This window comes from Salvelinus alpinus, chromosome 2 (genome assembly GCF_045679555.1).
Source record: "Salvelinus alpinus chromosome 2, SLU_Salpinus.1, whole genome shotgun sequence".
Taxonomy (NCBI): domain Eukaryota; kingdom Metazoa; phylum Chordata; class Actinopteri; order Salmoniformes; family Salmonidae; genus Salvelinus; species Salvelinus alpinus.
Genome location: NC_092087.1, coordinates 124,604,853 through 124,618,730, shown reverse-complemented (window position 1 = coordinate 124,618,730; position 13,878 = coordinate 124,604,853). Strand labels below are relative to the sequence as shown.

Genomic DNA, 13,878 nt, shown 5'->3' with positions numbered 1-13,878 from the left:
CAGCTCTCCGGCACCTGCGCGAGCACATGGACACTCACTCAACCACTGTCACAAGTACTCACAAGTTACAACAGATACCCCAGTCAGTGAGCTCTGTGAAACTTGTTAACATAAATTCCTACACTGTCCACACTATAACAAACGTATGGTTGCAAAACAGTACATTGTATAACCTTATGACGGTTTTATATTAAACAGTTTCGGAGGACAAGGACAACATACCTTGCTAGCCGAGGGTCAGGCAAAAGAGAACGATAAAGTGGTATGGGAATACAGATAACCCGCGATGGGCCAAACCAAAATATACCAAACTTTTACAATCACTTGTATGTACAATATTGGTATGAAAAAGTGTTTGTACACCAAATAAAAACATTAGCTATGCAGCTGTAATTAAATAAAAAAATACACTGAATTATTATTATTATTATCAAATTATTAACATCCCCTCTTGACCTGGCCTATTTGAATTGGTCCTTGTGTGCAATTCGGTGCGTAATCTAGGGGAACAACATCACACTGCTACACGTGCGTGTGCGTTCCTGAAGGTTAAAATAGACATTCCCATTGTCAGGTAAGGGCACAGGAGAGATGGTGATGGTGATAATGTAGCAGCACTCAATACATTATCTCTCAGTCACCCACCTGGCATCAAGAGACAGACCTCCTACAAAGACAAACAACACACACACACACACACACACACACACACACACACACACACACGCACACGCACACGCACACCCCCACGCACACGCACACGCACACGCACAGGCACAGAGACACAGATAGTGTGTTTAGCATTTTGATAGACTGTCCTGTTTACAAGAGAGTTGTACCAGACTCATAGGACCAGCTAGTACAAGCTTTGTCCATTTGCAGGTACTACTTAGCACCAGCTGAGGTGAGAGTAGAGGATGGATAGTCTGTTAGAGGAAGAGAAGAAAGGGATGATTAAAAAAGAGAGGGAGGGTGAGTCAGCAGAGAGGACAGTGCAGCTCCCACTCTTGTCACATCATTCTCTCTCTCTCTCTCTCTCTCTCTCTCTCTCTCTCTCTCTCTCTCTCTCTCTCTCTCTCTCTCTCTCTCTCTCTCTCTCTCTCTCTCTCTCTCTCTCTCTCTCTCTCTCTCTCTCTCTCTCTCTCTCTCTCCCTCCCTCCCTCCCTCCCTCCCTCCCTCCCTCCCTCCCTCTATCTCTCTCTCTCTTTCTCTCTCTCCCTCCCTCTCTCTCTCTCTCTCTCTCTCTCTCTCTCTCTCTCTCTCTCTCTCCCTCTCTCTCTCTCTCTCTCTCTCTCTCTCTCTCTCTCTCTCTCTCTCTCTCTCCCTCTCTCTCTCTCTCTCTCTCTCTCCCTCTCTCTCTCTCTCTCTCTCTCTCTCTCTCTCTCTCTCTCTCTCTCTCTCTCTCTCTCTCTCTCTCTCTCTCTCTCTCTCTCTCTCTCTCTCTCTCTCTCTCTCTCTCTCTCTCTCTCTCTCTCTCTCTCTCTCTCTCTCTCTCTCTCTCTCTCTCTCTCTCTCTCTCTCTCTCTCTCTCTCTCTCTCTCTCTCTCTCTCTCTCTCTCTCTCTCTCTCTCTCTCTCTCTCTCTCTCTCTCTCTCTCTCTCTCTCTCTCTCTTTCTCTCTCTCTCAATTCAATTCAATTCAATTCAAGGGGCTTTATTGGCATGGGAAACATGTGTTAACATTGCCAAAGCAAGTGAGGTAGGTAATATACAAAAGTCAAATAAACAATAAAAATGAACAGTAAACATTACACATACAGAAGTTTCAAAACAATAAAGACATTACAAATGTCATATTATATATATGCAGTGTTGTAACAATGTACAAATGGTTAAAGCACACAAGTTAAAATAAATAAACATAAATATGGGTTGTATTTACAGTGGTGTTTGTTCTTCACTGGTTGCCCTTTTCTTGTGGCAACAGGTCACAAATCTTGCTGCTGTGATGGCACACTGTGGAATTTCACCCAGTAGATATGGGAGTTTATCAAAATTGGATTTGTTTTCGAATTCTTTGTGGATCTGTGTAATCTGAGGGAAATATGTCTCTCTAATATGGTCATACATTGGGCAGGAGGTTAGGAAGTGCAGCTCAGTTTCCACCTCATTTTGTGGGCAGTGTGCACATAGCCTGTCTTCTCTTGAGAGCCATGTCTGCCTACGGCGGCCTTTCTCAATAGCAAGGCTATGCTCACTGAGTCTGTACATAGTCAAAGCTTTCCTTAAGTTTGGGTCAGTCACAGTGGTCAGGTATTCTGCCACTGTGTACTCTCTGTCTCTCTCTCTCTCTCTCTCTCTCTCTCTCTCTCTCTCTCTCTCTCTCTCTCTCTCTCTCTCTCTCTCTCTCTCTCTCTCTCTCTCTCTCTCTCTCTCTCTCTCTCTCTCTCTCTCTCTCTCTCTCTCTCTCTCCCTCCCTCCCTCCCTCCCTCCCTCCCTCCCTCCCTCCCTCCCTCTATCTCTCTCTCTCTCTTTCTCTCCCTCCCTCCCCCTCTCTCTCTCTCTCTCTCTCTCTCTCTCTCTCTCTCTCTCTCTCTCTCTCTCTCTCTCTCTCTCTCTCTCTCTCTCTCTCTCTCTCTCTCTCTCTCTCTCTCTCTCTCTCCTCTCTCTCTCTCTCTCTCTCTCTCTCTCTCTCTCTCTCTCCCTCTCCCTCTCTCTCTCTCTCTCTCTCTCTCAATTCAATTCAAGGGGCTTTATTGGCATGGGAAACATGTGTTAACATTGCCAAAGCAAGTGAGGTAGGTAATATACAAAAGTCAAATAAACAATAAAAATGAACAGTAAACATTACACATACAGAAGTTTCAAAACAATAAAGACATTACAAATGTCATATTATATATATGCAGTGTTGTAACAATGTACAAATGGTTAAAGCACACAAGTTAAAATAAATAAACATAAATATGGGTTGTATTTACAGTGGTGTTTGTTCTTCACTGGTTGCCCTTTTCTCTCTCTCTCTCTCTCTCTCTCTCTCTCTCTCTCTCTCTCTCTCTCTCTCTCTCTCTCTCTCTCTCTCTCTCTCTCTCTCTCTCTCTCTCTCTCTCTCTCTCTCTCTCTCTCTCTCTCTCTCTCTCTCTCTCTCTCTCTCTCTCTCTCTCTCTCTCTCTCTCTCTCTCTCTCTCTCGATCTCTCTCTCTCTTTCTCTCTCTCTCTCCCTCTCTCTCCCTCCCTCCCTCCCTCTCTCTCTCTCTCTCTCTCTCTCTCTCTCTCTCTCTCTCTCTCTCTCTCTCTCTCTCTCTCTCTCTCTCTCTCTCTCTCTCTCTCTCTCTCTCTCTCTTCTCTCTCCCTCCCTCTCTCTCTCTCTCTCTCTCTCTCTCTCTCTCTCTCTCTCTCTCTCTCTCTCTCTCTCTCTCTCTCTCTCTCTCTCTCTCTCTCTCTCTCTCTCTCTCTCTCTCTCTCTCTCTCTCTCTCTCTCTCTCTCTAAGACCTCTGCGGTAACATGTAAGCAGTTTTGGGGAAACATGCATCACACACACTATTGAATGTAACTGCAATAGGTGTGGCCACCTTCCTGACCAAATCATATCAGCCCCTTTTTGTTAGACTTTAGGATTCTCCTTTGTCCTTTGGTTAAAAGTTAAAATTATATTCTGTGTCATCTCATTTAATCATATCTTTCTAGTATTTTGTGTGATCTTGTCTCTGACCAGTGCTACAGTAATGCAGGGGAAGCAGCAGAGAATATGATTTCTCCATCACCAGTGATGTATCAATTCTCAACGGGAAGATATAGGGCGGGTTCCATCATGTGGGTTTCACACACACTACCCTCCCCCAACACACACACACACCCACACCCACCCACCCACGCAGTGTGTGTGCTCTGTGCCTAACAGATGCCCTAGGGTGGGACAACACAGTGCTCAGTCAGTGACACTTTGATATGAAAACAGATTTATCTCTCAATTAAACACACCTCTGGTGTGATCGTTATTTCTGCAGCACACCAACCTGCAGTGCAACTCTGTATGGGTGTGTCTCTATCTCTCCCATCATGCCAGCTAGAATCTGACTCTGGCCCATTTGTGGAATCAACACAGGTGTGCTGAAGACTGTAGAGTACAAATCATGTGATTGCTTGTACTGTATAGTGATTTGGAAGAAGGTTAGCTTTTTTCGCCATGAATCTTGTTCTGCAGGCAGCTCGGCAGAGTGGTCACTAGCTACCACAGCCACAAAGTGATCAAATCTGATTTTAAACCTAACCTGAACCCTAACCTTAACCACACTGCTAACCCTAACCTTAAACTAAGACAAAAAGCAAATTTTTTGTTTTCATACATTTTTACAATATAGCCAATTTTGACTTTGCAGCTGGCCTATCTAAGCAGAAATCGGTCAGTTCTGCCTCCAGGACATGACAATAAACGTCAACCCGCCGTTTGGTTGCATGGAAAATAGTCGCTAGCTAGAATTTCAATGCGGCAGAGCTACAGTTATGGTATTCCCTACATCCAGTTGTTTAGCTTCATAGAATATACCGTGTGGAGACGAATCGTTCTCAGATTGTGAGGGAAAACGGTTGAATAAAGCATATGCCAAAAGCAGGCGATGTTCTTATTCTCTATTTGTATCCTGATGCTTTAAGTGAAAAGCGCACAAACACGGCTTTGAAAAAAAGCTCCTCTGATGGAGCAGTGCTATTAATAACCTGAGAGAAGCTCTGAGAGCTGCGTGTCCTCTAGTTCAGATACAGCATGTATTAGGAATGTGGTGCAGTGCCTTGGCACACACACACAAACAAACATGCTCAAACACACACACACACACACATACAACCCCCCCCCCCCCCCCCACTCACACCTTGGCTCATACACACACACACCTCCTGAGAGAGGTCTGGAAAAGGGTAGGGTCCCCCTCCGTCTCCTTCACCTCCTCCACCTTTCCACCTGTTTAACAGCTGGACTACTATATCACTAAGGGGTGACTGCCTCAGCCGGCCAAAAGTCAGCTGGGCTGAAATAATTAAGCTATGAACCAGTTAATTGTAATTAAGCCATGAAATGTTGTCGTTGCAGATGTAAGTGTTTTCTGTACATTGATAACTCCACATAGGCCTGCCTACTGACACTTAACCGTTCTTACATGTAAATCAGCTTTCTTGCTATATTCAATACGATTTTTTTAAGGTAGAAAAAAATTATTTTGAGAAAATGAGGTTTCTCCTGACAGAAATGATAAATGAGACCATTTAAAAAAATGTATTTCCTATGCCTTCATTTCTCGCTGTACAATCTTGAAGAGATTCTATGAAGAGACAGGAAGTTCAAAATCCGTTCTTTTGAGACAAATCATCAAAGAATTATATGAAACAAAAATCCTAAAGGCTTGGCGCTCTTTTGCCTCTTCGTCATTAGTTATTCTGTCTGACACACCCACATATCAATCCGTTCCATCTCTGAGGTATGAAATCAGCCTCCACCGCAGTCGAGTCCCCCCGGAAGTGTCACTGCACTCCACAGAACACCTTGTCACTTCGGGTTATCGTCACCTACTGTGGCGTTTATTTCCAAAGTGTTATTTTCCCCTGACCGGTGCGGCTTGGTTAGGTCTGTTCATTTTGTAGCTTTTTCCGTCCCTTCTCTCAAAGTGCCAAGTCCCCCTAGGCGGTTGTAGGATTGTTGGAGTGCACCCTTGAGTCATTGTTGATTTAACCTGGCCAGTCGTCGTTGATTTATAATAAATGCTGTACCCTGCTTGTAGTGAGATGAGTGAGATGTTATGGAATATTTAGATGGGAGTATGAATGACTAGCTTGAGTGAGGTGGCGTAGTCACACCATTTTTATGTTGTATAATAGGAGGCCATCCATATTATTGAGCACAGATATCAATATATTGTCAACCTTGAGTTATCAATAATTGTCAGTCACCACCACCATTTTGCAATGTCATGCTGTCTCTCTCCTCGCTCTAATGCTGGGTTGCTCTGATATTGATTGTACTCTATATTATCAGCACTGCCATGCAACATAATCTCTGATGTCGAGGACTATTTTATGCTCCATTTTGCAATGTCACCGGCGTCAGGATACGTCCCATTGGACGGGGTTGTTTTTCCTGTGATGCGCCCTAAAGAAATAACGAGTCCCATCTGAATAGAGATGAAACATCCCTCTGTTTCTCCTCCCAGTTTACACTGGAAATCCTGAGCAGTAATTACAACTAGAGTCAAAGAAATTTACTGAGACAAAGAGGCCTAAACGTTCTAGGAAAGCTTTCAAATGTAACTGTTTCATTTGTATGCAGCTCAAGGTCTCTGTGTTGTATTCTGAGAAGGTTCCTGGAGTTTTGTGGAAATACTCCAATGGTAGAATATAGCCAAACACTGGAGTGGAGGAGCGTTTGTATAGAGTTGTACATTCTAAGGGAGACAATGGATTGGTTTGCCATGTGTATTCAGAATGCACCCACAGGGATAGTTAGTATCCAAAAACATATCCACATCCAAACTATAGACAGCAACCATATCAAGAGTCCTGCATCTCAAACTCATATGGGCAGAAAACAAACAAAAAAAAATGTCTAACTATTCCGATTTCCTGGAAGGCAAACTGGCATTCGATCTGTTGAAAAACTAGTCTTCCATTTGAAGTGCATCTCAGGAGCATCCTAGAGGAACTAGAGGAACGCTGAAGTGCTCTATCTGCCTCCAGGACTCTGCTGCTGCAGATGGTTACGAAAGTTTCTTGCTGATTGAGGTTGGAGTCAGTCTTTTAAGAGTTAAGTCTAAAAGTATCTCTCTTTTAACATCTCTTGAAAACGTTCTTCTGTTCTGTTGTGAGAGGCTGTATTGGGAAATTATTCAAGAACATGATTGTTCTCAATTCTCTCTCTCTCTGCCTGGCCTGAGGAGAGTTGGGCGAAATCTCATTCTTTCACTGTTTCTTTGATCAGCAGCCTTTGAGTGAAGTGGTAGGGATTCTGGTTAAAAGTATTTCCCTGAATATCATTTTGCCAGTCTCCCACATGAAAAAATACTTACTGTATTCACTGTAGTGTTTCTGCGGACTAAAGTCTAAAGTCTACAAAAACTATACAGTGAATACCGTAGTATTTGCTGTAGTGTACTGTTATATTTACAGTTAACTATCGTATAAATACCGTTGTAAAAGAAAAATGTGGTATATACTTTGGTGTTTAATGTAGCGTTTTTGCGGATTGTAGCGGCGTAAAACCACTGAGGAAGCCAAGTCAGTAAAACATCCATACTACAACCAATGTTGTGATAATTGTGTTGTTTGCGCTATAACCCATTCGTTCATAAGGCACTGTGATATAAAATGGCCGAGACAACAAAAAAGACAACAGTCACAAAGTGGCGGATTAAATTCAACTACACATATGTTTGTTTCATCACATAACCGGAGAGCAACGTCTGTCCGATAAAGTCTACAAAGCAAATATTTCATGGAACAAACAGTTATATGACCGGCAACATGGTAAAGCAAGTTAATGTTTGACAGTTTACTAAACAACTACTAATTTAGAAGCACAGAGTTACCGCAAATCATCACAAAGACAACAGGAGCATTGCCTCTGCTATTTCAGCACCATTTCAACAAAACATCATCAAATCAACAAGGCTATATATGCTTAGTCTAATACACTGAAAACAAAATTAAAGATACCAAAAACAACTTAGTCCGATCAATGTTGCTAAATATCACGTGGCTGTCTATGGTACTTATTTCTGTCTGTGTGCGTGTGTGTGTCTGTCTGTGTGCGTGTGTGTGTGTCTGTGTGTGCGCACGCGAACATGGGTGCGCAATTAAAAACATGTTTTTGACTCTCCCTACTTACAAACTAGCTGAAAACCAATGCCATCCTCCTCTCTTTCATGTTGGCAAAATGGTCTATGGCTCTGTCATACTGTATGCTTTAAGTTTTTGTTGTCATACCTAGCTAAAACGCTTGCTAACCTAACTTACTCGCATAGGCAACAATGAACCAGCTAAGTTAGCTAGCTAGTTAACGTGAGCCTACTAGGCTACATCTAGGCTACATATTGAATGTCAATTGTCTCAGGCCAGTGGCACAATATACAATGCATTCGGAAAGTATTCAGCCCACTTGACTTTTCCACATTTTGTTACGTTACAGCCTGATTCTAAAATTGATTAAATCATTTTTTCCCTCATTAATCGACACACAATAACTCATAATGACAAAGCAAAAACAGGTTTTTAGATATTTTTTCAAATGTATTTACATAAGTATTTAAATTGAGCTCAGGTGCATCCTGTTTCCATTGATCATCCGTGAGATGTTTTTTCAACTTAATTGGAGTCCACCTGTGGTAAATTCAATTGATTGGACATGATTTGGAAAGGCACACACCTGTCTGTATAAGGTCCCACAGTTGACAGTGCATGTCAGAGCAAAAACCAAGCCATGAGGTCGAAGGAATTGTCCGTAGTGCTCAGAGATAGGATTGTGTCGAGGCACAGATCTGGGGAAGGGTACCAGAACATTTCTGCAGCATTGAAAGTCCCCAAGAACACAGTGGCCTCCATCATTCTTAAATGGAAGAAGTTTGGAACCACCAAGATTCTTTCTAGAGCTGGCCACCCGGCTAAACTGAGCAATCGAAGGAGAAGGGACTTGGTCAGGGAGGTGACCAAGAAACCTACGGTTACTCTGACAGAGCTCTAGAATTCCTCTGTGGAGATGGGAGAACCTTCCAGAAGGACAACCATCTCTGCAGCACTCCACCAATCAGGCCTTTTTGATAGAGTGGCCAGACGGAAGCCACTCCTCAGTAAAAGGCACGTGACGGCCCACTTGGAGTTTGCCAAAAGGCACCTAAAGGACTCTCAGACCATGAGAAACAAGATTATCTTTGGCCTGAATGCTAAGCATCACATCTGGAGGAAACCTGGCACCATCGCAAAGGTGAAGCATGGTGTTGGCAGCATCATGCTGTGGGGATGTTTTTCAGCGGCAGGGACTGGGAGACTAGTCAGGATCGAGGGAAAGATGAACGGAGCAAAGTACAGAGAGATCCTTGATGAAAACCTGCTCCAGATCATTCAGGATCTCAGACTGGGCCGAATGTTCACCTTCCAATAGGAAGTGGCTTCGGGACAAGTCTCTAAATGTCCTTGAGTGACCCAGCCAGAGCCCGGACTTGAACCCGATCTAACATCTCTGGAGAGACCTGAAAATAGCTGTGCAGCGACGCTCCCCATCCAACCTGACAGAGCTTGTGAGGATCTGCAGAGAAGAATGGGGAAAAACTCCCCAAATACAGATGTGCCACGCTTGTAGCGTCATACCCAAGAACACTCAAGGCTGTAATTGCTGCCAAAGGTGCTTTAACAAAGTAGTGAGTAGTGTCTGAATACTTATCTAAATGGGATTTTTCTGTGATTCTTTTTAATAAATTAGCAAAAATCTCTATCTACCCCATTCTGGGGTATTGTGTGTAGATTGATGAGGGGAAAAAACAATTGAATCTCTTTTAGAATAAGGCTGTAACGTAACAAAATTTGGATAAAGGGTCTGAATACTTTCCGAATGCACTGTAATTCCATTGTAAGTACTATAGTATTCTATACTACACTGTATTATTTTTTTATGTGGGCTGACTGCTTTTCTCTGCCATGTGATGTACAACAAGGAACATGTTGCTATGCAATTCTAAGATGGATGTGTTATACTGTAAGTCTGCAAAAAAAATCACTTGTAATGTAAACTAATGCAAATGAAAACCAATGCTATCCTGCGTTTATGCTGTGATCTACCCACACTGTCTCTTTCTCTCTCTGAGTGTGCCATCCTCTGCCGCAGTCAGAACGGCAGTGGCGTGACGTGGCGTTGGGCTCCCCAGGGACAGGAGGAGAAAAGGCTTGGCTTTAAGAGGGGTTTTGCAGAGATACACTCCACATCAACACACTGACTCACAACAAATCAAATCAAATCAAGTTTATTTTATATAGCCCTTCGTACATCAGCTAATATCTCGAAGTGCTGTACAGAAACCCAGCCTAAAACCCCAAACAGCAAGCAATGCAGGTGTAGAAGCACGGTGGCTAGGAAAAACTCCCTAGAAAGGCCAAAACCTAGAAAGAAACCTAGAGAGGAACCAGGCTATGAGGGGTGGCCAGTCCTCTTCTGGCTGTGCCGGGTGGAGATTATAACAGAACTATGCCAAGATTTTCAAAATGTTCATAAATGACAAGCATGGTCAAATAATAATCAGGAATAAATATCAGTTGGCTTTTCATAGCCGATCATTAAGAGTTGAAAACAGCAGGTCTGGGACAGGTAGGGGTTCCATAACCACAGGCAGAACAGCTGAAACTGGAATAGCAGCAAGGCCAGGCGGACTGGGGACAGCAAGGAGTCATCATGCCCGGTTTGCCGTGACGTATGGTCCTAGGGCTCAGGTCCTCCGAGAGAGAGAAAGAAAGAGAGAAGGAGAGAATTAGAGAGAGCCAAGATTTTCAAAATGTTCATAAATGACAAGCATGGTCAAATAATAATCAGGAATAAATATCAGTTGGCTTTTCATAGCCGATCATTAAGAGTTGAAAACAGCAGGTCTGGGACAGGTAGGGGTTCCATAACCACAGGCAGAACAGCTGAAACTGGAATAGCAGCAAGGCCAGGCGGACTGGGGACAGCAAGGAGTCATCATGCCCGGTTTGCCATGACGTATGGTCCTAGGGCTCAGGTTCTCCGAGAGAGAGAAAGAAAGAGAGAACGAGAGAATTAGAGAGAGCATACTTAAATTCACACAGGACACTGGATAAGATAGGAGAAGTACTCCAGGTATAACCAACTGACCCTAGCCCCCCGACACATAAACTACTGCAGCATAAATACTGGAGGCTGAGACAGGAGGGGTCAGGAGACACTGTGGCCCCATCAGAAGAAACCCCCGGACAGGGCCAAACAGGAAGGATATAACCCCACCCACTTTGCCAAAGCACAGCCCCCACACCACTAGAGGGATATCTTCAACCACCAACTTACAATCCTGAGACAAGGCCGAGTATAGCCCACAAAGATCTCCACCACAGCACAAACCAAGGGGGGGCGCCAACCCAGACAGGAAGATCACGTCAGTAACTCAACCCACTCAAGTGACGCACCCCTCCCAGGGACGGCATGAAAGAGCACCAGTAAGCCAGTGACTCAGCCCCTGTAACAACACTAACTATAACATCCATCAATATATGTATAGTAGTTATATATCTAAGGGCTATATTCCAGAATGTTGAATGTAAAGACAGGAGACAGGCGGCTTTTATCCTCAATGGATACAGATGTAGGATCTTAATTTGATCACCCCATTGCAGGAGAACTTTCCTGCAATGCTGAAATGTAAAACGTGTGTATTTAATGTTTACAAAGGCTTCTGGGCCTCCCAAGTGGCGCAGCGGTCGAAGGCACTGCATCACTACGGATCCTGGTTCGATCCCAGGCTGTGTTACAGCCGGCCGCGACCGTGAGACCCATGAGGCGACGGACAATTGGCCCAGCGTCGTCCGGGTTAGGGGCGGGTTTAGCCGGCCGGGTTGCCCTTGTTCCATCGCGCTCTAGCAACTCCTGTGGCGGGGTGGGCGCAATGCACGCTGACACGATCAACTAGGTGTACGGTGTTTCCTCCGACACATTGGTGCGGCTGGCCTCCGAGTTAAGCGCGCATTATGTCAAGAAGCAGTGCGGCTTGGCGGGGTCGTGTTTTGGAGGACGCACAGCTCTCTACCAAGTCCGTACGGGAATTGCAGCGATGGGACAAGACTGTAACTACCAATTGGATATCACGAAATTGAGGAGAAAAAGGGGTGGGATAAAAAAGGCTTCCGAAGTTTGTAATTTCCACTTAGAAATGTCAGTCTTGATTTTCCCTTACGAAAAATGTATCAACCCCTACAAAAATGTCCAGAAATTACAATCCACATAATAATTCACATTTCCTGTTGCTGCAGGATTATTTTCCTGCTGTAGAAAACTGCCTCAAATTAAGATCCTACATCTGTATGATTATTACTCTATACTGTATTACAGCAGAGCAATTTAAATGCCTTATGCAGTATCACTATCATAAAGACCATGCAGCAGAACCTTCAATGTACACAGAGGGGAGCTGACTGTGTATTCCCATTCTAGCTTGATGAATGACAGACAGGGGAGAGCTGACTGTGTATTCCCATTCTAGCTTGCTGTATGACAGACAGGGGAGAGCTGACTGTGTATTCCCATTCTAGCTTGCTGTATGACAGACAGGGGAGAGCTGACTGTGTATTCCCATTCTAGCTTGCTGTATGACAGACAGGGGAGAGCTGACTGTGTATTCCCATTCTAGCTTGCTGTATGACAGACAGGGGAGAGCTGACTGTGTATTCCCATTCTAGCTTGCTGTATGATAGACAGGGGAGAGCTGACTGTGTATTCCCATTCTAGCGTGCTGTATGACAGACAGGGGAGAGCTGAGTGTGTATTCCCATTCTAGCGTGCTGTATGACAGACAGGGGAGAGCTGACTGAATAGTCCCATTCTAGCGTGCTGTATGACAGACAGGGGAGAGCTGACTGTGTATTCCCATTCTAGCGTGCTGTATGACAGACAGGGGAGAGCTGACTGTGTATTCCCATTCTAGCTTGCTGTATGACAGACAGGGGAGAGCTGACTGTGTGTTCCCATTCTAGCTTGCTGTATGACAGACAGGGGAGAGCTGACTGTGTATTCCCATTCTAGCTTGCTGTATGACAGACAGGGGAGAGCTGACTGTGTATTCCCATTCTAGCTTGCTGTATGACAGACAGGGGAGAGCTCAGCTGGATTCTCATATTGCACACCAACCCAGGCAGCTGTATAAAGTGACAGAGAATAACACTGTCTTCCTCCCCAGGCTGGTCTGTCTATCCATCTGAACAGTTAGGCTAATGGGGTGGGATGTGTGTGTCTGTGTGTGGGTGTGTGTGTATCTTGTTGAACTGTTACTGAGTCTCTAATGGGGTTAGATACTGTAGGTCTGTTTCTTCTGCCTCTGCTGCTGGACCCCTCAGGGTTCGGGGTTCAGGGCTCAGGGCTCAGGGTTCGGGGGCTCGGGGCTCTGGGCTCAGTACAGATAATACCAGGGAATAGACTGTTCCATCTCCTTCAGGGTTCGGGGGCTCGGGGCTCTGGGCTCAGTACAGATAATACCAGGGAATAGACTGTTCCATCTCCTTCAGGGTTCGGGGGCTCGGGGCTCTGGTCTCAGTACAGATAATACCAGGGAATAGACTGTTCCATCTCCTTCAGGGTTCGGGGGCTCGGGGCTCTGGTCTCAGTACAGATAATACCAGGGAATAGACTGTTCCATCTCCTTCAGGGTTCGGGGGCTTGGGGCTCTGGTCTCAGTACAGATAATACCAGGGAATAGACTGTTCCATCTCCTTCAGGGTTCGGGGGCTCGGGGCTCTGGTCTCAGTACAGATAATACCAGGGAATAGACTGTTCCATCTCCTTCATGGTTCAGGGCTCAGGGTTCGGGGGCTCGGGGCTCTGGGCTCAGTACAGATAATACCAGGGAATAGACTGTTCCATCTCCTTCAGGGTTCGGGGGCTCGGGGCTCTGGTCTCAGTACAGATAATACCAGGGAATAGACTGTTCCATCTCCTCCAGGGTTCGGGGGCTCGGGGCTCTGGGCTCAGTACAGATAATACCAGGGAATAGACTGTTCCATCTCCTTCAGGGGAGATTATATAAGACGAGTGCACGGTGTCCATGGTGACAGCAGCAGCACAGCCGATCCCTTTGTTCAGGGTTTAACTGCGTCTGTCTGTCTCGCTCTGTTGAGTCAGTCTGATCTATAATTAGTACCAGCTGGGGGGAAAACACACTGTTTTCATAGCAGGGAGAGTCCTGAGTCACT

At 45.0% G+C, this 13,878-nt stretch overlaps 1 long non-coding RNA gene across 1 annotated transcript in view; it reads right to left on the bottom strand.

Annotated features, from left to right (window-relative positions):
• Positions 1 to 198, bottom strand: part of LOC139551676 (uncharacterized) — a 460-nt gene extending 262 nt beyond the window's left edge. The window contains exon 1 of the long non-coding RNA XR_011670298.1: positions 1 to 198. This exon is cut by the window's left edge and continues 44 nt beyond it. This is a non-coding gene — a long non-coding RNA (uncharacterized lncRNA).
• Between the last annotated feature and the right edge of the window lie 13,680 nt (positions 199 to 13,878).